The sequence below is a fragment of the Gopherus evgoodei genome, chromosome 5 (genome assembly GCF_007399415.2).
Source record: "Gopherus evgoodei ecotype Sinaloan lineage chromosome 5, rGopEvg1_v1.p, whole genome shotgun sequence".
NCBI classification, from domain to species: Eukaryota; Metazoa; Chordata; order Testudines; family Testudinidae; genus Gopherus; species Gopherus evgoodei.
The window spans coordinates 7,804,326-7,828,551 of record NC_044326.1 but is presented as its reverse complement, the minus strand read 5'-3'; the positions used below and the strand labels follow the sequence as shown (position 1 = coordinate 7,828,551).

Genomic DNA, 24,226 nt, shown 5'->3' with positions numbered 1-24,226 from the left:
ATGCTCAGCTATCCGGGAAGGGAGTAGGGGGGAGGAGGAGTCAGAGGTGTTTGTAAGCGAGCAGTAGCTCTCGTGGCGCACTGTCAGCTCTGTGGTGCTCTGGCCGTGCTAAGGCCAGTACCACATGCACATGAACAGAGCTGCACCTCAATGCCAAAACGACAGCGAGAGGCGCGTAAGGTGACATGCACCTGGCTGGCAACACTCCAAAGCTCCTCTGCTTGTTTGTTCTTTTGCTGGATGAGCCCAGGGGTAGCGAAGTGCCTGCCAAGCCCTGCTGGGAAATAGAGGTTCGCAGCTGCTGCTGCAGCAAACTCCGACAGATGAGATCATAGCAAAGTGAGACACCGACAAACCACTGCCTCATTTCTTCCCGGCTAGAGCTCTCAGCTGACTGAGCAAGAAAGGGCTCAGCGGATTAGTCCTGGGACAGGAACCCTTTCAACCCAGGGTTACCAGGGATTTTAAATGGTGCCTGTGGGATGACAGGTTGGTGACCAGTGTCAAATGAATTAGTAGCCCAAGTCCAGTGGACAGCTGCTCACATCGCAAAAGACCTCCTGACCGGTCAGAACATTGGCCCCCCTGGCTGGCCCAGTTTAGTGACCGAAAGCTAAGGGTGCAATTGAAAACCCGCGGCTGGCCCGTGCCAGTTGACTCGGGCTAAGATGCTGTTCAACTGCCTTATAGCCACGTGGACACAGGCTGCAGCCCAAGCTCTGGGACCCTCCCACCACACAGGGTCCTAGAGCCCAGGCTCCAGTCCGAGCCTACACTGCAAATAAACAGCCCCTCAGCTTGAGCCTAAGCCAGCTGGGACAAGCCAGCCACAGGTTTTTAACTGCAGTGTAGACACACTTGAGGTGGCCCTGCCAGTTCAGGGTGGGGACACTGCACGGTTAAGACACAAAACATTGTATAAATGAAATGAAAGAGAGTGCAAGTGTATTCACGTTTGTCTTCTCGCCCCCTCCGGACCCAGCTATGCCCAGGGTCAGTGAAGAATGCAACGTGAAGATGGGGAGTGCTGGGGACCCTGACCCTGCATTACCGAGAGCACTGCTGTGCAGACACCAACTTGTTCTAGCCCAGCGGCAGAAGCTAGGCCTCAGAGGGATGCCACATGATCATGATGAGGACCACACCTCAGACACTTCCATTCCAAGCCCCTTTTTCACCCTGTGTGCTTCTGACTCCTTGGCAGTGGGGCTAGAGACTTGCTGTTGCTCAGTGCAAATGAGCCTTCACTCACATGTGCTGGTGTAATCACTGCCCAGGTTGACTTGCTGTAGAGCTCGACCCAGGACCTCTGGATTTAAAAGCATGAGCCTCTACTACTGGAGTGAAGGGCGAGCTGAGGCAGTAGCTGACTCATAAGCCTCTGCAGATGGTGCAGCCACTAGAGGGGGACAAACAATCACAAGGTGTTAGTGTAGGTTACACTGTTGTGCAACAGTTGCATCCACCTCACTGTGCATCACGTAAGGCCTCGAGGAAGAACATGCTAGGAACTCCATGACAGAGCTCTGCCTGACAGTAAATCCAGCTGTTTCCTAGGTATTGCAGAGACTTGGTTTGTCACAATCACCTAGGAAAGTGATACATAAAAAATCAACTGGCTCAAATAAAACTCATCCCATTCTGTGCCTGAGGATTATGCTAATTAGGGAAGACTTTTCATTCAGTTAATTACGTGTGTGTTTAGGAGTAATCTTTATTTCAATGACTTTGGAGGATTTTTGGTCTTTATAGGCTGCTTCTCCTTTATGGTATCCCAGCTGCCAGTGGCTGATATCACAGAGTGACTGTAAGGTCCCAGTGCTAGGCCAGGGTAGAGAATGTTACAGACTTGCATGCAAAGTTCTCTATCAAGTGAGCAGGGTTTCGGGAAAGAAATCCAGTTTAGTGTTATCAGCTCTGTAAATTTCATGGTGACATTTATGCTGACTTTTTGAGGGCAAGATGAAGTAACCGGAGAGACGCTTTTATCCTTTTTAAAAAAATGGTGTGTCAATTTAGGGCTGGTGAAAGGAGCAGACTGTTAACATTCTCCAAGGCGGCTCTCTCGTGCCAGGCAATGTCTAACACAGAGACACTGAAAGCTTGCCCCACACTGCCCTGCAGGGACCATCTTCACAGCCCAGTGGCCCATTCCGGACTTACCAGTCCGGGTACTTATATGGCTCTCTTCCCTGTAGTATCTGAGTCCTGCCCTGGCCTCTTTACCAAGACTGCTAACACTGTGCGATGGTTTTTGTGATGTGAACACTTGTCCACTGAGAACTGTCCTGAGACCCACCACCTGACCCCCTATAAGCTACCAGTCTGACGGCCACCACCTTCACTTACCACCATCCTGGGCTGACTTCCAACTGGCATCAGAGACAAGGGACAGATCCTCAGCTGGTGTAAAAACTGTCCTAGCATTAAGTTGAAGGAGCTGTGGCAGCTTACACCAGCTGAGGAGCTAACCCAAAAGGCAGTGGGTCCTCAAAGCAACCCCCTGAGCCAGTCCACCACAGCCATCAACAAAAGCAACCAGACTTTGAAGACAGTATAAAAAACACTTAATTTTCCACAGAGAAATTGAAAAACTTCAAGAATGTTGATGACTGTTTCTGCAAAAAAAATATTTTTTGGAAAAAAATTAATTTTTTAAGGGAAAGAAATTGGTTTGAAAAAAGAAAAGAAAAAAAGACCAGCTCTGATTTTAGGTCAGTTTTTATCTCAGTCCTTCCTCAGACAAAGTCCCATGAAGAGAAGACTGAGGTGAAAACTAATTACCTCACTCTTTGGCCCTGTTTGGTCGATTTGTCTCCTTTTGGGATCACAGATGAGCATATAACAGTCCTTCCCAGAGAATACACTGCTCATTAAATACCATAACAGATGCGGTTCTTGCAGCGTTCCCTACCTCACTGGCAAAAAAACAGAAACAGAGTTCACATGAGGTTCCCAACCTGATTTCTTAAGCGGAGACGCTCAGATAAGCTTCAGATCAGCCTATGAATCTTGGGATGGTTACCTCAACTATTCCAGACCTTCATGCAACTCAGCTTTGATGTTAGTCACTGAGGAGAGAACTTTTGCCTTCATTACAAATATTTGCTGAGAAAAAAAAGGAAGATTTCATTAGGCTAATGGCTTTTTAATGAACTTGGTGTCGGCTGCAGTGGAGTTTGCTCACATCTGCTGAGAACAGAGGACAGAAGGCTTCTTTGTCTATGGTATTTCAATACAATAAAGCCTTAAATAAGTGCAGGAATGAGATGGTATACCATTGACCTCTAGTGGATGGAATAAGAACTGCTCAGCTGTGGGTCATGGGCCTTATACTGTTAATAGCTGCAGAGGATTCTCCTTTAACACAAGTATTAGGAGGACTGTCCTATTGGAATAAGAAGGTAAGAACTCTCTCCTTGTAATTGTCAAACTCCACAGTTGCATACCATGCATTTCTTGAGTGGCAATAGAGAAGTCACAATTAGCCAACCAAAAAACTTCATTCAATTCCAGTGTAGTGCTTCAAAAGAAGCACCATTAAACACATCCTTAACAAAACCCAGAATTCAAATATGGAACTCACAAGCAGAAGTTACATAAACAATTCTGATACAAGGCTTAACTCTCAGTTCAGGCATTCCAGACCATCATGTGCAAAAATCCTCAACCATCAGCACTCAAATAACCCTATGTCTACCCCTGCAATAAGGACATGTCTGATCTCAAATTGCCTTTAGTAGCCTAGGGCCAGATCCTCAGCTGGTGTAAATCAGTGTAGATCTAACTGAGGATATGGGCCATTAAACTGTAATTTAGCTAATTCTTTTTGTTATTTTTCATACAAAGATTGTAAAAAGTTTGAGATTTCATCCAATCATGTGCAGTCTACAAAAATGAAGAATTTACCTGAACTGCTAAAGGCTACCCGGATATCATCTATCTATTTAATCCCATGTTTCTTTATAGAACCTGCTCAAAAGTCATACACAAATATACCATATTTTTTATTTATATATATATATAATTTTCTTCCTACTGTACAAAATAATTATAAGGAAAACATAATTAGGGACAAGGCTACTGTATGACCAAAGTAAACTCTCAAATCATTAAGAGGTTTGTGAGTTACATTAAAACAGGAATTGGCCGCGCCATAACGAGCTAGCAAACTTGATAATATATACATCCAAACAGTCTCTTGGGCAGTAAATTAACTATTAAATCTCAAACATCAGCCATTTAATTGCAAGAGGAATGGGAGGAAAAAAATGTTGGACTCACTCCACTCAAAAATTCAAAAAGGGTAATTTATAATGGATTACAACTCCAACTAATTAACAGAGTTACTTGTAGATTCATTTTGGACCTGATCCAACACCTCTCCAAGTACATAGAAAGACTGCTATTGACTGAACTGGAGCTGGATCAGACCCTCTGATCCTGCAAAGACTTCCTCATATGCTTGACTTTACTCATGTGTGGTATTCTATTGGCTCCACTGGGACTACTCCCAAGAGTAGAGTTAAGTATATGCTTAAATCTTTGCAGGGTTGGGCCCTAAGTGCTGTATGTTTAGGGAAGTTGCACTAAATTATTCAAACAAAGAAATGTAAAGCCTCTTTTTGGTGTACGTCTCTAGGCAACTCTAACTATGGAGGTGCTGTGGTGCCTCCATAATTTATACTGCCTACTATGTTCATTTAGTCAAGCTCTCATATCTATGAGATGAAAAAGCCTCTTGTGCTATTTAACATCAAGACTGCAGATCTAGAGGCAAATCTGGAAGGGGGAGGTAGAAAAGGATCCATGTGGTCCACTCTTCTGCTACAGACTGAGGTACTGCTGGCTGTGAGCATCCCTCGAGCAGAAAGGGATGCCCCTGGGAAATGGGCAGGGACAGGACTAGGAACATGCCACAGATGCACATAGCCCCTTTCCTCCAGAGCCAAGGCTGCAGGACCTTTGTTCCTGAATGGACAAACACCCGATTCCTAGGTCTGGTCCTGCAGGGTATAGCACAGAGCTACGAAAAATGTCTGGAACTAACCTACCAGCTTGGGGGCAGGTGTTTGTCATCTGCATGTCATACACACCCCTCACTAGTGCTTTGGGGCTACGCCAGGTTCTTGTCATCCGGCTAAACTGAATTTATTCGGCTGTAGCCAATTCCTGGGGAGCCTGACCACTGCCCAGCTGGCACCTTTCCTCCATAGGGCAGCTCCCCAGAGAGAAAGTGGTCACAAAACTTCGCTCTTGGTTCAGCGGAAGGAGGAAAGGCTGGAAAACAAACATTCTCACGAAGGTCCCTAGCGTGCTTACTCTCAGTCACATTTCATGTACACCCAACACCATGCCACGGGGGCTGCACAAAACCCTAGATCCATAGGGACAGCTGCTGTAACCACAGGGTCCGTGACTGATACTACAGGAGATTCTAGAGGCGATATCTGAGATCAGAGTTGCACTGGGCTAGGCACTGTACATTCACACGTTAAGAGATAGTCCCTACACCAAAGACCTGACAATTTAAATAGAGAACATGGGCCCAGAGTGGGAGAAGGGAAGCATGATCATCTGCTTTAACAGACGGGGAATTGAGGCACAGAGATCTCAAAGTCACCCTGGAAATCTGTGGCAGAGCCAGGAACTGATCCCAAGCCTCCGGTGTCTCAGTCCACAGTCTTTCTGCCTTACTCTAGTCTCCTCTCAAAAGCTACTGGGATATAGCTGTTAGCTACATATTGATTGCTTCTATATCAGAGCCTTAACCGCAAGACCATCTGTCCTTCTCTTAGACTTCTCATCTTTTTTTATCCCAGCTTCAAAACGTTAGATGGCTGTTAGAAGCCACTTTTGGAAATGTTGGCCATCATTTCAGGTGCCCAAGTGAGACCCATTCCCTCCACCAATGCTGCTCTGAACTATGTTGTGCTGAACCCTGCAGTTTTTAAACAAGAGTGGGCAGGTAGATGCTTTTCTAAAAGATCTGCTCTTGGAATTATTTTGGGGAAGTTCTCTGGCCTGTGTTATCCAGGAGGTCAGACTAGATGATTATAATGGTCCCTCTGGCCTTGGAATCTACAAATCTACAACCCATAACATTTTGCTTGTCTGTTTAGATTGTCCCTTCTGCCTAATAGGTTTTAAGCTTGGCCCACTTTGGAATGGACTTCCCTCCATTATACCATGATGCCAGCCTGAAATAGTCTGAGTTACCCTACGGTGATGCAGGGAAGACCCAGGTGAGAGAGCATCAGAACATACCAGCCAGAAGTCATCTCAGACTGGGAATCAAGACCAGGCCTGGAGGGCAAAGCAACCTGTTAGCGACTGACCTGTGTCTGTGTTGTATCCCATCTGCAGCACACAACTGGACCAAGCATCAGGAGAGGAGGGGGGGGAAGGAGAAAGAGAGAGAGAGAGAGAGAGGGTTTCCATTCACTGCAATCCTCGCTCCTGTGTTATGCTTATCTTAACAGCAGGATGCATCTTACAAAAATGACTAAGCCAAAAATCAATATTGAATCAGCTCTTCACCCCCTCCCCCAAAAGGGCATTTGGTTACCAAGGGGCTTTAAATGAAAACCTGGATTAAAAGGCTTTATGAAAACACAAAAGGAGGACAAGGGAATCTTTCCAGAATGAATGTTGATCTAACTTTTCATTTCCGAGTATTTCAGTCTGAACTCTTTTTGTGTGTTCAGTAAAAGCTGGAGAGGAATTCCTTTGTCCGGATGGATTATAGTGGAGCAGGCTCCCCAGCAAATCCTTTTGCAAAAGTGCACAGACCCCAAATTAACTCTCTAATGTTGTGATAGAAAAGATTGCCCTAACAACATCCTACCAACCCAATATCTAATTAATACACTCACCCTTCTATCTGCCTGGGAATATAATGCATGCCCATCGCTGCAGTAGGAGTGCCTTAAATTCTAAAAGTGGCAAGGAAATATCACCTTGTGGTTAAGATGCTAGATTGTGCCTCAGGAGATCTGGGTTCAATTTCTGGCTCTGCCACAGGCTTACTGTGGGACTGTGGGCAAGTCACTTAATCTCTCCATGGCTCAGTTTCCTATCTGTGAACTAAGGATGAACAGACTTCTTATTGCCAACCTCTGGCTTATTTAGCTCATGCACTCTTTAGGGCAGCAATGGTCTCTCACTATGTATTTTTGCAGCGCATGGCACAATGGAGCTCCAATTCCAGTTGCAGCTTCTAGGTGCTACAATAATCATCACGTTGATTAGCTTACTCTTGTATAGTCAGAGCTGCTTTAGCCAAATTTGTTTGCAAGGTCTATAATTATTTGCATTTTTTAAAAAAAGCTTTCAGATAAGCAGTTGAACAGCGAACTAGGTCAGATTATAAAGACCTCACTGTTTCTGATCTAGTAGGATAATTGTTCACACTATAACTATAATCAAATTTGGGAGACACACCTAGCATCTGTACCATTCCAGCTGCTGAAAGGAATCAACCTGCTATCTTAGGAATACAAAATTCTAATAACCAGCCTGAAAAATTCAGTGAATTTGCATCAACACAAAAGCCTGGGGGTCCCTGTTTGGTTTTTAAAGAATAGGGTTGTTGAAAAGGGTATTTGAAGGTCAAATATCTGCTCCATTTTAACAATAGTTATAATCAATGGAGAGTGTTCTCTGGGCCCTCATTAGCGAGATTTTTAAAAAATCAAACATTCTATTACCAATAAACATGCTGGCCACATTTTTGTAGGACTTACATTAACATAATATTTAGTGCTTCCTCGGTTGGTTCTATGGCAGTAATTAAATAGATGACACTATTCCTAGAGCACTGTTCCGCTTGGAGGAACAATGGCTCATTCTGGCATGATGATGTACTGTAGAAATAAAAGTAAGTGATGTTAAATGAAAAGGGCCATGTTAATTTCAGCTCCATTTGAAACACAGAAGTGGAGGGAAGAGCGGGAGATAGATTACTACATGGAAGAGGACAGATTTAGTAGAGAACACAGCCTAGGGTAATATTAACAAATGATGGAGAGGAAACACAATTAAAAATCATGAAAAGTAATTTACTCGGTCCCTGCCAAAATGTCCTTAAAAGCCACTATGTATATCTGAGATCCCTCTTTCCCCAGCACTGTTAGTGGTATCAGTTAGTGGGACCGGAGATCGGCCAGTAGAATACTGGTGCGTATGTGTGTGTGTGTAAAAACTTCCTAGCAGACAGGATACAGACACAAGTCATCAGGTAACCGTACGCCCGGGACATGGAGAAGAGAAACTACAATCTCTAGCTCCAATGATGCATGTTCCCAGATTTCAGCTAAAGAAAGAGTCCTGCTACTATTTCAATGGAATGGGCCCTGCTGTGTCGAGGAGCAGCACTGTGGTGTGCCATCGAGTAGAGGGAGCACACACACATCCATGCCCCAGGACAGGGTGCACTGGCATTTAGCTGAAGAGTTAAGAGTTAAGCTGCTCTGCTATTTCCCGTATTTCGCGGAAGCTCCTTCCTTGCTGACTGCAGAGCTGGGACATTCAGGCCTCTTTTCTTTAATGCTCCCGGGTTTTTGTACAGAGTGCGACACCTTGACAAATCTCCACTGGATCCACCCAACATTAATAACACAAGGCTGACACGTACAACACCTGCAGATAATGAAGCGACTGCTACTTTACTAGCCTGCTGTATGCAGGGATGACAGAGTATCGTGCATTCACTGCATGCCATTCCAGCTGTGCTCATCAGTCACTATTATGGCTAGAACTGAATCAGAGAAAATCCCGAACTATCATTGCTCAAGCTTAGTTACTATAGGCCTGATCCAATGCCCAGTGAAGTCAACGGAAAGACTCACACAGATTTCATTAGGCACTGGACCTGGTTCTAAACTGGGGGTGGGGAATAGCTGGCTAAGACAAAACCCCAGATAGAACATGCCTCTCCTGAACTTTGGGAGAGTTTGGATCAGAACCTGAACATGGTGGTTTGGGCCTGGTCTCTGGATTGAAGTGTGGTTCAAGGGAGAGGAAACTGGATCCTATTCTTTCATCAACAGAATTCTTTACTAAATTCCAATCAGCTACATCCATGCTACTCCCTGGGGAAGGCAATGGGTTTCACAGGTGTCACTAAAGGCACAATCTGAAAGCATCACCTGGCCTGTGGAAGCTTTACCACTAGAAATGCTGCATGAGAAGTAAAGTTTCACAGAGTTTAAGGCTAGAAAGGACCATAAAATCATCTGATCTCTGTACCATAGGCCCTCGAATCTCACTGTTGCCTCTGCACTGAACTCAATAACTTGTGTTTGACTAAAGCCTCTTCCAGAAAGTCTTGATTTGAAGACATCAAGAAATGGTGACTCCCCAACTCCTCTTGGTAAGGGCTAATCACCTTCACTGTTACAAAACTGTGCCTTATTTTTGATTTGAATGTGTCTGGCTTCAGCTTCCAGCCACTAGTTCTTGTGCCTTTCTCCACTAGATTAGATCAAAGAGCCCTAATATACCGGTAATTTCTCCCCTTGAAGGTACTTACACACTGTAATCAAGTCACCTCTCAATCTTCAAGTGCAATAGATTCAGTTTTCTAAATCTCTCACTGTAAAGTATTTTCTCCAGCCCTCAAATATTTGTTGTGGCTTATTTCTACACTCTCTCCAATTTTTTCAACAGCCCTTTTAAGTGATGTGGGCATCAAACCTGCACACAGTATTCCAGTCTCATCAACGCAGGCCACAGAAGGTAAAAATCATCTTCCTCCTGCTACTCACTGCTCTCTTGTACCCAGCAGGGCTCTCAGATCCCAGGCTGAGGCTGCAGGCCTGGCAGCTGGAAAACTTGTGGTTTTGCTTGTGGAGTGAGCACGTTTGATCGGGAACCACTGAGGCACAACCATGGAGTCCCACAAAAGCATTTTTACAAAGCCACTTTTCAGAGCACAGTCGTATGTTAAAGGGCAAGACCAATCAAATAAGAGAATTGCATATGAGTACGGAGTAACTAATCTTAAAACACAAATTATGACCTTTCTACAATTCTTTGCCCTCAAGTCTAACTGAACTGTTTTTGAAGTTGGAAGAAAGTTGTGAAAGGTGACAGAACCTATGTAAGCAATCATAGAAGCATAGGCTTAGAAGCAGGGCCGGCTCCAACATTTTTGCTGCCTCAAGTGGTGGTGGGGGCGGGGGGGGGGGACAAAAACAAACAACAAGAAATTGGCAGCAGTTCAACAGTAGCTCTACCGCTGCCACTTCGTTCTTTGGCAGCAATTCGGAGTCAGGTCCTTCCCTCTGAGAGGGACTGAGGGACCCGCCGCCGAACTGCTGCCGAAGACCCGGACGTGCTGTTCCTTTTTGTTGGCTGCCCCAAGCTCACTTGCTTGCTGGCCTGGTGCCTGGAGCCAGCCCTGGTTAGAAGGTGCCTGCAAGGGTCATCTAGTCTAACCCTCTGCCATGATGCAGGATATGTTGTGTCTAAAGACAAACAACTCGGGTGAAAGCCTGACCCCATTGAAGCCAGTGGCAAAATGCTGTCCCTGCTGTATTTTCAGCCTGCCTGCAACTATACAATCACCCAGCCTGTTCTGTCCTAACTGTTGATTGCTGGGTATTTCTTGATCAGGGAAAGGTGTGGAACGGCACAGGGCTTGTACTTGGCTGGTAGGTTCATTGCTTGGACAAGATCACATCCAGTGGAAGGCTGAGACTGAGGCTAAAGCTGGAGAGGCTGGGGGTGGTGTTCTTCTGGGCCAGTTGTCATAAACAGATAGCTAAGGGTTAATGTTCTTTTACCTGTAAAGGGGTAACACCAGTAACCTGAAACACCTGACCAGAGGACCAATCAGGAAACAAGACTTTTTCAAATCTGGGTGGAGGGAAGTTTGTGTGTGAGTTCTTTGTTCTTTGTCTTGTGTCTGTGCCCTCTCGGCTATGAGAGTGATTTTTCTATCTCCAGCTTTCTAATCTTCTGTTTCCAAGTTGTAAGTACAAAGATAGTAAGACAATAAGGTTTATATTGTTTTCTTTTGTATTTACATGTGTATAGTTGCTGGAATGTGTTAAATTGCATTCTTTTTGGATAAGGCTGTTTATTCATTTTTTTCTTTTAAGCAAATGACCCTGTATTTGTCACCTTAATACAGAGAGACCATTTTTATGTCCTTTTCTTTCTTTTTATAAAGCTTTCTTTTTAAGACTTGTTGGAGTTTTTTCTTTAGTGGGGACTCCAGGGAATTGAGTCTGCAGCTCACCAGGGAATTGGTAGGAGGAAGAAGTCAGGGGGGAAAATCTCTTTGTGTTAGATTTACTAAGCCTGACTTTGCATACCCTCTGGGTGAGGGGGGAAGTACTTGTGTTTCCAGGACTGGAAACAGGGAGGGTGGAGTCCTGGAAACGGAGGGTGGAGTCCCTCTGTTTAGATTCACAGAGCTTGCTTCTGTATATCTCTCCAGGAACCCAGGGAGGGAACACCTGGAGAGGAGGAGGGGAATGGTTTATTCCCCTTTGTTGTAAGACTCAAGGCATCTGAGTCTGGGGGTCCCCCAGGGAAGGTTTTGGGGAGACCACAGTGAGCCAGGCACTGTATAAATCCCTGGCTGGTGGCAGCTTTACCAGGTCCAAGCTGGTAACTAAGCTTGGAGGGTTTCATGCTAACACCCATATTTTGGACGCTAAGGTCCAGATCTGGAAAAAATGTTATGACACCAGTACCTCCCTGTGTGCTAGCTCAGTCGCTCAAAGCCCACACAACAGCTACTCCAGATAGCACACATCTTCAGATATTCCCATTTCTTACCCTGTCCTGGGGGAGGCAGTGCAGCCTAGCAGATAGAGCACTGGATTGGGACCTAGGCCTGGTCTACACTACGCATTTAAACCGATTTTAGCAGCGTTAAACCGATTTAATGCCGCACCCGTCCACACTACGAGGCCCTTTATATCGATATAAAAGGCTCTTTAAATTGGTTTCTGTACTCCTCCCCAACGAGAGGAGTAGTGCTAAAATCGGTATTACCATATCGGATTAGGGTTAGTGTGGCCGCAAACCGACGGTATTGGCCTCCGGGCAGTATCCCACAGTGCACCACTGTGACCGCTCTGGACAGAAATCTGAACTTGGATGCAGTGGCCAGGTAAACAGGAAAAGCCCCGCGAACTTTTGAATTACATTTCCTGTTTGCCCAGCGTGGAGCTCTGATCAGCACGGGTGGCGATGCAGTCCCAAATCCAAAAAGAGCTCCAGCATGGACCGTATGGGAGATACTGGATCTGATCGCTGTATGAGGAGACAAATCTGTTCTAGCAGAACTCCGTTACAGAAGACGAAATGCCAAAGCATTTGAAAAAAATCTCCAGGCTACACAGTGCTGCGTGACAAGCGTAACGGAAAGCCAAAGAATCAAATGGATGCTTCTGGAGGGAGGGAGGGGGTACTGAGGACTCCAGCTATCCCACAGTCCACAGCAGTCTCCGAAAACTATTTGCATTCTTGGCTGAGCTCCCAGTGCCTGTAGGTTCAAACACATTGTCCAGCGTGGTTCAGGGTATAGCTCGTCAATTTACTCCCTCCCCCCACCACGTGAAAGAAAAGGGAAAGAAATCATTTCTTGACTTTTTTCAATGTCACCCTATGTCTACTGAATGCTGCTGGTAGACGCGATGCTGCAGCAGTGAAGAGCAGTATTCGCTCCTCTCCCTTCCCTGGTGGCAGACGGTACAATATGACTGCTATCCATCGTCACCATCAGCCCGTGAGTGCTCCTGGCTGGCCTCAGGTGAGGCTGGCCGGGGGCGCCTGGGTAAAAATAGGAATGATTCCTGGTCATTCCCAGTAGATGGCACAGAATGGCTGGTAACCATCCTCATCATAGCCACGGGGGGCTGAGCTCCATCAGCTCCCTCCCTTTCCTGTGTAAAGAAAAGATTCTGTACTGCCTGGACTATCATAGCAGTGGGATGCTGGCCTCCTCTCCTCCGCATCGCTTAATGTTCTGCCTGGACTGTCATAGCACCGGGAGGCTGCCTCCCTCTCATTTTATCTCACTAACAAGTCACTGTTTCTTATTCCTGCATTCTTTATAACTTCATGACACTAATGGGGGGGACACTGCCACAGTAGCCCAGGAAGGTTGGAGGAGGAGGAAAGCAACAGCAGGGGCACCCTCCGTGAATGGCATGTAGCTCATCATTTCTGCAGGATCTGACACGGAGCAGCTGTGCTCTCTGATACACTGCTTCTCTAGTACACTTTCCCCATATTCTAGGCAGGACTGACTCTATTTTTAGAAACCATAAAGGAGGGATTGACTCGGGGAGTCACTCCCAGTTTTGCCTTTGCGCCCCCGGCCGACCTCAGCCAGGGGCACCCATGATAGCAGCAGACGGTACAGAACGACAGATAACCGTCATCTTACTGCCAATTTACAATGGCAGCAGAAGGTGCAGAACGACTGATAGCCGTCTCTGCTATCATGCAAAAGCAAACGAATGCTGCTGTGTAGCGCTGCAGTAACACCTCTGTCAGCGGCATCCAGTACACATACGATGACAGTAAAAAAAAAAAAGCTGAACGGGCTCCATGATTGCTGTGCTATGGCGTCTGCCAGGGCAATCCAGGGAAAAAGGGTGCGAAATGATTGCCTGCCGTTGTTTTCCCAGAGGAAGGAATGAGTGATGACATTTACCCAGAACCACCCGCGACAATGATTGTTGCCCCATCAGGCACTGGGATCTCAACCCAGAATTCCAAGGGGCGGGGGAGACTGCGGGAACTATGGGATAGCTACAGAATAGCTACCCACAGTGCAACGCTCCGGAAATCGAAGCTAGCCTCGGACCCTGGATACACACCGCCGAATTAATGTGCTTAGTGTGGCCGCGTGCACTCGACTTTATACAATCTGTTTTATAAAACCGGTTTATGTAAAATCGGAATAATCCCGTAGTGTAGACGTACCCTAGAAAACCGGGGCATTCAATTCCTGGCTCCACCACTGACCAACCCGGTAGTCGTGGGTAAATCACACTTCCCCTTTGTGCCTCAGTTTCCCCATCTACAAAATGGGATTACAACACCGACCTCCTTTATGAAGAGCTTTGAGATCTACTGATGAAAAGTGCTAGATATGAGCTAGGAATTATTATGATGACACAACAGCAACAGCTTAACAATCAGACTGAACCTAATAGCTTAGGTCCTAAAGTACTGATAATATTGCTTATTCAGCCGGTGGAGCTCTTGCCTTGGAAGAGATACTCAAACCAGTGCCTCAGAAGGACATGGAAACATAAAACCCAGGGCCTGGCCACTCTGTACTCCAAGATCCACAGCATGTTTGGCAAAAGTAGGGGCATTAATGTCATTCTCCTTGATAAACACCAACTTGGATATTTACATTCTGTCTCTCCACAGTCCTGCTACAATTTCTATCAATTTTACTTGCTTTTTTCTTTCCTGTCCTTAGCTGCTGTTTAGTGTTGTAGTGAGCTGTTCAACAGCTGCCATGTTCCACCCTGGAGGTGGCCACACTGGGAGATCCAAACCGCTACTGGCAATTGTAAAGTATGGCTACCCTGCAGCTGGGAGGGTGCCTCCCAACCTGGGTAGACAAGACTCACTAGTTTTGCTCAAGCTATCACATTAAAATATACAGGAGCGGCGCCAGAGTTTTTGGTGCCCCAGGCGTGGGCCCTTCCACACCCCTGGTCATTGGCGGCAATTCTGCGGTAGGGGATCCTTCCGCACTCCTGGTCTTCGGGGCACTTCGGCAGCGGGTCCTGGAGCAAGTGAAGGACCCGCCGCAGAATTGCTGCCGAAGGCCCGGAGTGCAGAAAGACCCTCCGCTGCCGAATTGCTGCCGAGGGTGGCAAAATGCTGCCCCCACAAATCCTGGTGCCCTAAGCGACCACCTAGGTCGCCTAAATGGAAGTGCCGGCCCTGAAAATATAGTAGTGTGAACGCGGCAGCATGAGTGGATGGTTCAGACTAGCCACCTGAGCTTGTATTCAGGCAGATAGCCCAAGCCACAGCCTCCACACTGCTATTTTTAGCAAACTAACCTGATCAAAGCTAGTGTGAGTCTTTCTATCGAGGTCAGGAGGCAAGTTCCAAGCTGCAGCATAGACATATCCTAAAATGCTTTGGGATTTATCTGGATGACAGCCCCTATACAAATGTAACACTCAATCATGAGTCATCACTTATGGGGTCTTTGTGCGTTCCAAGCACTGGACAAACAAGTAAGGTCCTTGTTCAGACATGACTGAATAGCTAAGCTCTCATCAGGTCTCGCACTTTGTTCGGAATGCAACTAGGGTAAGGCTCTAGGCAGGAGTTTCCTAGCTGAGGTCCTGCCAGTGAGAACGCTCACCCCAGGGAGCAAGTTGCAAAATGATGATATCACAGGGCACGGTCACAATCTCACAACAATGACTGACATCAGTTACGCTTGCTGAATACAAACGCGGCACAGCCTTATTCCATACAAACGCGGCACAGCCTTATTCCACGGGCCAGTACTGTATGAACCACTCACACTCACACAGAACATTCCTAGTTTGTACCGAGGACCTAATTCTACAACAGGGCGGGCCAGCTGACACAGCATTGGCCTGGGAATCAGGAGACGTGCACTATTCCCAGTTCTCCTGCTGACCTACTGTATGATCCTGAGCAAGTCACTTCACCCCTGTGTGACTCAGTGTCTCCTCCCACCCCTTTGTGCCTTGTCTATTTAAATTGTGAGCTCATCAGGGCAGGGACTTTTTCTCACTAGGATATACGTACAGCACCTAGCACAGTGACGCCTCTAGGCATGCCTGTTACATATATTATAACTAATGGTACAGCCCTTCCTCCCACAAGGGCTGCAAGTTCTGGCTTTTGGTTATCAGAGCTGGACATACTTTAAAAAAAAGATCACTCTAGCCAACCAAATTGTGGAGACTTTATCAGGCTGTTCATCAACATTTCTAGACCAGGGCCCATTCCAACACCCGCTGAAGTCAATGGAAAGGTTCTCAACAACTTCTGTGGGCTTTGGCTCAAGCCATTACAGCACCGAGAAAATATCCCGTCAACTCCAGTGTGCTAGACTCATTTTTAAACACTGATGCCAAGACTCACGCAGACAGTTTCAGAACCAGCTGCTTATGTTATACATTCTTAAGGAAGGTCAAGTAATCCAGCAAACAGCTCAGGACTTTCCCGCGCCGACCTTCAACTGCTTTAATTAAAAGAAAAAGGATAGCAGCACCAGAAGACTGAATCGTGAAAGCTGGCTATCAAAATCTTACAGGGATAAACTCATTTGACCATGCAGGAAGAATAGCCCTTCTGGTCATGTGGCCTATGCCACTTTTAATTACAAAAATCTGCTAAATGTTTAAGGAGAGAGAAACTCTTCACGGGAGCATTGCAGGAGTGACTGGGACTCAGACAGGCATTACAGCAAAGCCCATCTACTGTCTACTGTGTGCCAGATGAAGAGCGGTGATAGCTTATGTCACGTCAGGGAGATCCTGCTCTGTGCCAATAGCAACTGGAAGGATGCAGCACCTGTACAGTCCTTGGGACAAATCCTTTGCTCTCCCTGAAGTCAGCAGAGATGCACCAGTTTGCACCAGTGGAAGATCTGCCCTCTGGAGAGGCTAAAGAAGTAATCTTACCCAGGCAGGGCTTTGAAGCTGTGCTCTGGCTCTGGTCCAGCTCCAGGCAAAAACCTGCAGCTCCATTGCTCCGGAGCTACTCCGGGCTCCAGCTCCAGGCTCCGCTCCAAAGCCCTGTACCCAGGAACTTAATTTTGTGCTAGGTTTTTATTTTAAAGCACTCAAAGAAACGAACAGAAATTGGCAAGGTTTTAAATCTGCAAGATCCCTAGTGATACAGGCTCTGAGCTCAAAGCTCTGCTTCCCTGTAACTACAATGGGGCTGAGGCACTGGCCCATGGTCTCAATGTCACTAAAGAGAGGTAAGCCAATCATCAGCACACATCCACCCCTCTTCTGATCTGAGTTTGGTGCACTGGTCAATAAGGAGCAGCCCCAATGAAGCGACCTGAGTGAGATCAGAAGTGAGCCCCTGGGGGTTGCTATGTATTGAGTGCCATCAATGGGCCTGATTCCCGTCTCATTTACACCAGTGTAAATCCAAAGCAACACCACAAAGTCTGTGGAGTTACACAGGGGGATCAATTCACCCTTTTGTGTTTTAATCCAACACACAAAGGCCTTGCCTTCCCAGCTGCAGATCCCTACCCGACAGCGAGAGAAGGAGACCAGTTAACAGCTCTTATCTCCCCTTGACCACCGCCGGGCTTTTAGAGTTTAGGGTTAGGGTAGATTGCTTAGTGGCTCCTGCTGTCCCTGAACCCAAGGGAGGGAAAGGGCCAAAAATGGCAGCTGACCCCTCTCCCATTCAGATACTTAGCCTACGTCCACACTACAGCTTTAAATCGATATTAGTAAAATCGATTTTATAAAACAGGTTTTATAAAATCGATTTTACGCGTCCACACTAGGGCACATTACTTCGGTGGTGTGCGTCCATGGTCCCAGGGTACCATCGATTTCCGGAGCGGTGCACTCTGGGTAGCTCAGTAAAAGAATAGGACCAATAACTTCGATATCCGTCCACACTAACCCTAAATCGATTTAGTAATATCGATTTTAGGGTTACTCCTTTCATTTAGCTGGAGTACAGAAATCGATTTTAAGACCCCTTAAAATCGATTTTAAGTGCCTTGTAGTGTGGACGGTTACAGCATTAAATCGATTTAACGCTGTAGTGTGGACCTGTCCTTAGCCCTAATTGTTATCTGGTGATGCAGGATGGATCAGATCCCTGCTCTGTTCCCTCCATGCCCAATCTGTCAGGACGTGGAGTGAGGCCTGTGGAAAAAGTGGGATTATTTCCACCCACTCTGAAAGCAGGAAGCTGCAGCTATTGGAAAGCTAAGTTTCTTGTGCCTCGCTTCCAGGATTGCCAATCCCAAATAACGAGAACATAAGAACGGCCATACTGGGTTAGACCAATGGTCCATCTAGCCCAGTACCCTGTCTGCCAACAGTGGCCAGTGCCAGGTACTCCAGAGGGAATGAACAGAACAGGTAATAATCAAGTGATCCATCCTCTGTAGCCCATTCCCAGCTTCTGGCAAACAGAGGCTAGGAACACCATCCCTGCCTCTCTTGGCTAATAGCCATTGGTGGACCTATCCTCTGTGAATTTATCTAGTTCTTTTTTGAACCCTTGGGCCTTCACAACACCCTCTGGCAAAGAGTTCCACAGTTTGACTGTGTGTTGTCACATATTGAAACAACTTCACCCAAGTGACTCCAAACTGGCGGAGGAATGAAACCGGAGTTACAGGGCTCAGTCAGTTCTCTCCTACCTGCAGGGAGAAAAATAACCTGCCTGTGCTTTTCAGGCTTGGAATCTCTCTCTTACAGACTGGTGTTGCTGCTTTCGACTTGGAGATGCCAAGGGACCATTTTGCACAGTTCCCTCCTGGATGGTTCCTAAATAACAATAGGGTATATCTACGTTGCACACATGGGCTCATGGGACTCGGGTTACGGGGCTGTGGTGTACACATTCAGGCTCCGGCTGGAGTCTAAGCTCTGGGACTCTGTGAAAAGGGAGAGTCCTAGAGCCTTTGCTCCAGACTGAACCTGAATGTGTACACCACAATTAAACAGCCCCTCACCTGAACTAGCTGACATGGGTCAGTGGCGAGTGTTTCACTACAGCATGGATGTACACCTAGAGCCTTTGTCCAGGAGACTCTGGACACGCTAAGCCTCCATTTTGGCCAATCCACCCTAGAAAAGTGAATGAGCTGTAACCGAACCCATTTAAGAACCAACGGCTCAGTGAGCCCCCACTAGCCATGCTGAACCTCCCCCAAACCATTTTAAGTGCCGTGCCCTCTGGGTACCTATCCCACAGCACCCGCCTCGGCTCCCAGCAGCAGTGTATTCTGGGAGATGGTGCCAGGCCAGTAGCAGGAGGACTAGCTGTACTGTTTCAGCTTGTTAGCACCCACACTGGGCTCGTTCATCTACCAATGTGATATATGCCATCATGTGCCAGCAATGCCCCTCTGCCATGTGCATTGGCCAAACCAGACAGTCTCTACGCAAAAGAATAAATGGACACAGATCTGACATCAGGAATCATAACATCCAAAGCCAGTGGGAGAACACTTCAACCTCTCTAACCACTCAGTAACAGACTTGAAGGTGGCAATTTTGCAACAAAAATACTTCAAAAACAGACTCCAAAGAGAGTCTGCTGAACTCAAAGTAATATGCAAATTAGATACAATTAACTCAGGCCTAAACAGAGATTGGGAATGGTTGAGTCATTACACTAATTGAATCTATTTCCCTATGTTAAATTCTCCACACACCTTCTATGGGTCATCTTAATCATCACTTCACAAGTTTTTTTTTCTCCTGCTGACTATAGCTCATCTCAATTGATTAGACACTTCCAGTTGGTATGCATACTTCCACCTTTTCATGTTCTTTGTATGTATAAATATCTCCTGTCTGCGTGTTCCACTCTATGCATCCGAAGAAGAGAGCTGTAGCCCACGAAAGCTTATGCTGAAATAAATTTGTTAGTCTCTAAGGTGCCACAAATACTCCTGTTCTTTTTACTGGGATTAAACTGGTTCAGAATGAACTGGTGAAGCTTTAACCAGGTATTAAACCTATTGGAAGGCTGGCTGTGCTTCCCAGCTATTAGACCTCTCGGGGCATTTCAGTGCCTAGACAGACACAAAGCGTTCTATAAGCCTTGCAGGGCCTCTGATTGTTTATTGTCCCTAGTGTAGACAAGGCATTTGCTGGATGGCAAATGACAAAGTAGTAATGAAACAACCTTAAATTTACTCAGCATGGGAAAAAAACACAGCCATGTACACGAGCAAAAAGTAGCTGTCGTTGATACAATATAAAAGGCGATTCTATGCTACCTACTGCCCTTGCGTGTCCTGTCCATTATTGGAGAACAGTGGTCAGGCAGGTAGGTTAGAATGGCAAAGGTTCTATCATGGCAGAAGGAGCCAAAGATGCATGGAGGCAGGGTGAGGAGGTATCATTGCTCAGCAGCAACGGCTTGATTTTCAGAGACATTGATCATGCACGTCCCCCTCTGCAGCTCATTGGAGTGGATCCACACCTTTTAAAAGTTAGCCAGATTTTCAAATAATTTAGGGGTAAAAGCATGCACCTGACTCATACAGTTACTGCAATGAAGTGCACATCGTGGGTAATCACATGTGCAAATAGCCAGCTAGCAGGGGTTCTAAAAGTGCTCAGCATCACTTTTACCCTATTAATTGCAATGTTATTTTGGGGGTCAGATCACGCAGAGGCCCCAACAAAAATGAGGACTCAATATGCTGGGCACTGGGGCCATGCACACAATGGAAGCTGTTCCTGCTGCCTTGAAGAACTTACAAGCCAACTGAAGATAAAGTGGGGTGCAAGACGATCAGAGGGGATGGAGGAGAGTAACAGAGATAGGAGACACATGCTTGCAAAGACTAGCTAGGTACAAAGACTAGCAAGCCCTAAAGGTATAGGGTGTGGTTTGCAAAAGTGAAGTCCCGCTGGAGTCAGTGAGAGCACACAGTTAAGCCAATGGGGAGAGCTTTTGGAAACCCCACCATGACTACACAAGGAACACATGCTATCCTTGATCTCTGTGTAAGCCTCTTCCTGCTATCGGCAGGAGCTCTGCTGTGGATCAAGGGGATTATCTGGTCCTACATCTTACGTCGAGTAACACCCTGCTTTGCGATGCCGTGGGATTAGCTGTGGAGTAAAATGCTGCACAATGCCTTTAGGACTACCAGAATCCAGCGCTTTGTAAACCTGGCCCACAACCCACAATAAAAAATGCAAGAGAGATGTTGCAGAAACATCCAGGTACAGTCGGATTCCTCCAGGGTTAATTTCTGGAGAGGCTATTCTTCACAGATGCATTACTATTTATTATTATTATTAGTGTTTATGTAGTGGCTGGGAGCTCTAGTCGGCCCAGGGCCCCACTAGGTGCTGCACAAACACAGAACAAAAAAAAAAGCATGGCCCCTGCCCAAAAGGTCTTCTGATCTAAGGAGAAGACAAGAGATGGGTACAAACAGATGGGGGTGACTACAAGGGAACAATGAGACAATTCCAGTCACCGTGACCGGCAGTGCTCTCTGCACACCAGCAGCCTGACCGCTGTCAAGTTTCTTGTAGGCAGCACGGAAAAGGAAGTTTTCAGGAGGGATCTGAAGGAGAACAGTGAAGTGACCTTGTGGATGCTTACATGGAGCACCTAGAGTTTAAGGTCAGAAGGGACCATCAGATCACCTTTCTAGTTTGACGTCCCGTAGATCACTGGACATTAAATTTCCCTTAGTTAGCCCAGTACGGAGCCCTTCCTTTCTCCTTCACAAGGGTTGCCAACATCTCCCGGTTCTGTTAGCAAAGAGGGTGGGTCTTGGCCTTTCTTTTTAAGAAGATCATCCCTCTTCAAGCTGGTTTTGTGAACTATATGGCTGGGGCGGTCCTTAGGCATATGCAGAATACGCAGCTGGGTAGGGCACCATGAAATTTGGGGCACTGAATTGTTCCAAATTTCATGGAGCCCTACGCAGCTGCAGGCTTCGTATGCAGCAGTGCCGGTGGCCAGCCCCATCCCCCAGCGGGCCCATCGTGGGGTGTGTTCACTGCAAGGGGCAGGGACGTTCCTGGGAGGTGCAGGGCTGGGGACAACTCCCTCTGCCCCTGCTCCGCCTCTTCCTGCCCCCTTTTTGCACCCCTTCTCCCAAGCCCTCTCCCCCAGCAACAGATGCAGCCCAGGGGATTAGCGCTGAGGGTCTGGTGCTGGCAGCAGGGGTCAAGTCTACCCCTGCACTCACCGGCGTTGGCAGAAAGTGGAGCAACCCAGCCCCAGCCTCCTCCACTCCGCTGGCTCCCTGCTGTGTCGCTCCGCTTCCCGCCATGGGGGTGTGTGTGTGGGTACGGACCCCTTGAGCGACACAGCTGGGATGAGGGGAGCAGAGCGGGCTGGGGCTTGGTCATTCTGCTTCCTGCTGCTGGCACCAGGCCCCCTGCTAATCCCCCAGGCTGCTCTGGGGATGTGGGGCCCCCCAAAGCAGCCCCCCCACAGCTCCTGCCTCCGCAGCCCCATGGGCCTCGAGCGCAGCCCATACCCTCTGCAGGCCAAAGAGCTTACGATCTAAGTCAACAAGACAGGCACTGGGTGGGGGAAGGGTAGGCTACACAAGCAGAGGGTACAACGTCAGGGCAGCAAACGGCATGTTGGTCCCACCATTTATTTTTGGTGGGGAGATGGGTTTAGTTAGGAGGGGGATCAGCTAAAGGGAAAGAAAAGCGAAGGACGGGGGTACACTGAAGGGAAGGGGGTATAATGGTGTGACCCAGGCATAGGTGTCAACTCCGTGGGTGCTCCGGGGCTGGAGTGCAGCGGAGGTGAAGATACCGTGAAGAAGGGGAAGAACGAGAGCTGGAGAGCCAATCAGCATAGGGCAGACAAAGTCTAGTCAAAACTATATTTTAAAGCCAGATGAGATCACTGGAACGGTGGGAGGGGAGGGGCAGGGTGGACCAACGGGAAGACAGTGTTAAGAGACTTGAGTTGCCTTCTGAGCTCTGCCACAGAATCCCTGTGTGACCGCAGGCAAGTCCCTTGACCTGCCCGTGCCTCAGTTTCCCCCATCTGAGAAACAGTGATACTGCTTGGAGCTCACCTTGGTATGGCCCTCTGAGCGTTCCAGAGGGGAAGCGCCACAGAAGTGCTGAGCAGTACTGAATCCTTGGGGGCTCGTAGGGTTAGCATGAAATGTTCTTGGCACAAGTCAGACCCATGTAAATGGAACAAACATTCCCACAGTGAAGGACAGCTTACAGAAGACCAAAGGCCAGATTCTCTGTTGTGATCCAGCCCCTTTGTGCCCCACAGGCAGCTGAGCTGCGGCTCCAAACAGTGGAGATTTCCCCTGGCAGAGGGAGACTCTCTAGTGATTAGTAAAAGTAAATCTCAGCTTTCAAAGGACCTGATCCTGCAAGGTGCTGAGCTCCTTCCACTCCACAAGGAGAACTGAATGAGTCAGTAACTTGCAGGATTGGGCCCTATGTTTGTACAGGGATTTCCACCCTCTCAGAGATTTACTCAGGCATATTGCCCAGTTATGGTTAATTAACAGGCCCAATTCTGCCCTCAGTTAGACAAGTGTGACTCACTGGATGTCCAGGCAAGTCACCGCAATGAGCTATGGGCTGCACAGCACTTTAGTATTGTTTTGTTAAGGCACAGAGTGGCCTGGACGGGCTACATTCTACAATCACACATGGGTTCTTCATTGCCCCAGGCTCTAAGTGTCCCTAACCCTTTGATCACCAGAAACTGGGACTGGATGACAGGGGACGGATCACTTGATAATTGTCCTATTCTCTTCATTTCCCCCGAAGCACCTGGAACTGGGCTAGACAGACCATTGACCCAATATAGCTGTTCTTACATTCTAAATCAGTGGCCCTCAAAATTTCCAGACTACTGTACCCCTTTCGGGACTCTGATTTGTCTTGCGTACCCCTAAGTTTCACCTCACTTAAGAGCTACTTGCTCACAAAATCAGACATAAAAATACAGAAGTGTCACAGCACACTAGTACTGAAAAACTTCTGACTTTTTACCATATCATTATAAAATAAATCAATTGGAATATTAATATTGGATGTTCATTTCAGAGTATATAGAGCAGTATAAACAAGTCTTTGTATGAAATTTTAGTTTGTACTGACTCAGGAGCGCTTTTATGTAGTCTGTTGTAAAACTAGGCAAATATCTAGATGATACCATCTGGAAGACCTCTGCGTACCCCCAGGGGTATGCATATCCGTGGTTGAGAACCCTCTTATAAATTATCCCTTTGGAATGCAATGAGGTGTCTATTAAACCAGTGAGTTGAGAAAAGCTTTGGGAGTACACGGGCCAGATGCTCAGCTGATGTGAATTGATGTAGCTCCACTGAGGATCAGAGCCACCGGTCTCATCTCCTGTTCCACAGTGGGACATGCACATAGAGCCAGCTGGCTGATGTCTCTGGCGCCAGCAGGCTAAGACGACTACCTCTCATTCCAGCCTCCCCAACATTCTCACGGGTGGAGAGAGAAAAAAATTCAAGGTGTGTTTACAAACCATGCCC

General features: G+C 47.1%; 1 protein-coding gene across 7 annotated transcripts in view; it reads right to left on the bottom strand.

Annotated features, from left to right (window-relative positions):
- Positions 1-24,226, bottom strand: part of LZTS3 (leucine zipper tumor suppressor family member 3) — a 112,401-nt gene that overhangs the window by 15,297 nt on the left and 72,878 nt on the right. For 2 of the 7 annotated variants that reach the window (XM_030564645.1, XM_030564650.1), the window contains exon 2: positions 1,253-1,399. The exons of 4 other annotated variants lie outside the window; for them this stretch is intronic. The gene's annotated coding sequence lies outside the window, so the exon portion shown is untranslated. Of the gene's footprint in view, positions 1-1,252; positions 1,400-6,338; positions 6,378-24,226 lie in introns of those variants that run through there. One more of the 7 variants, XM_030564646.1, reaches the window with a different exon arrangement.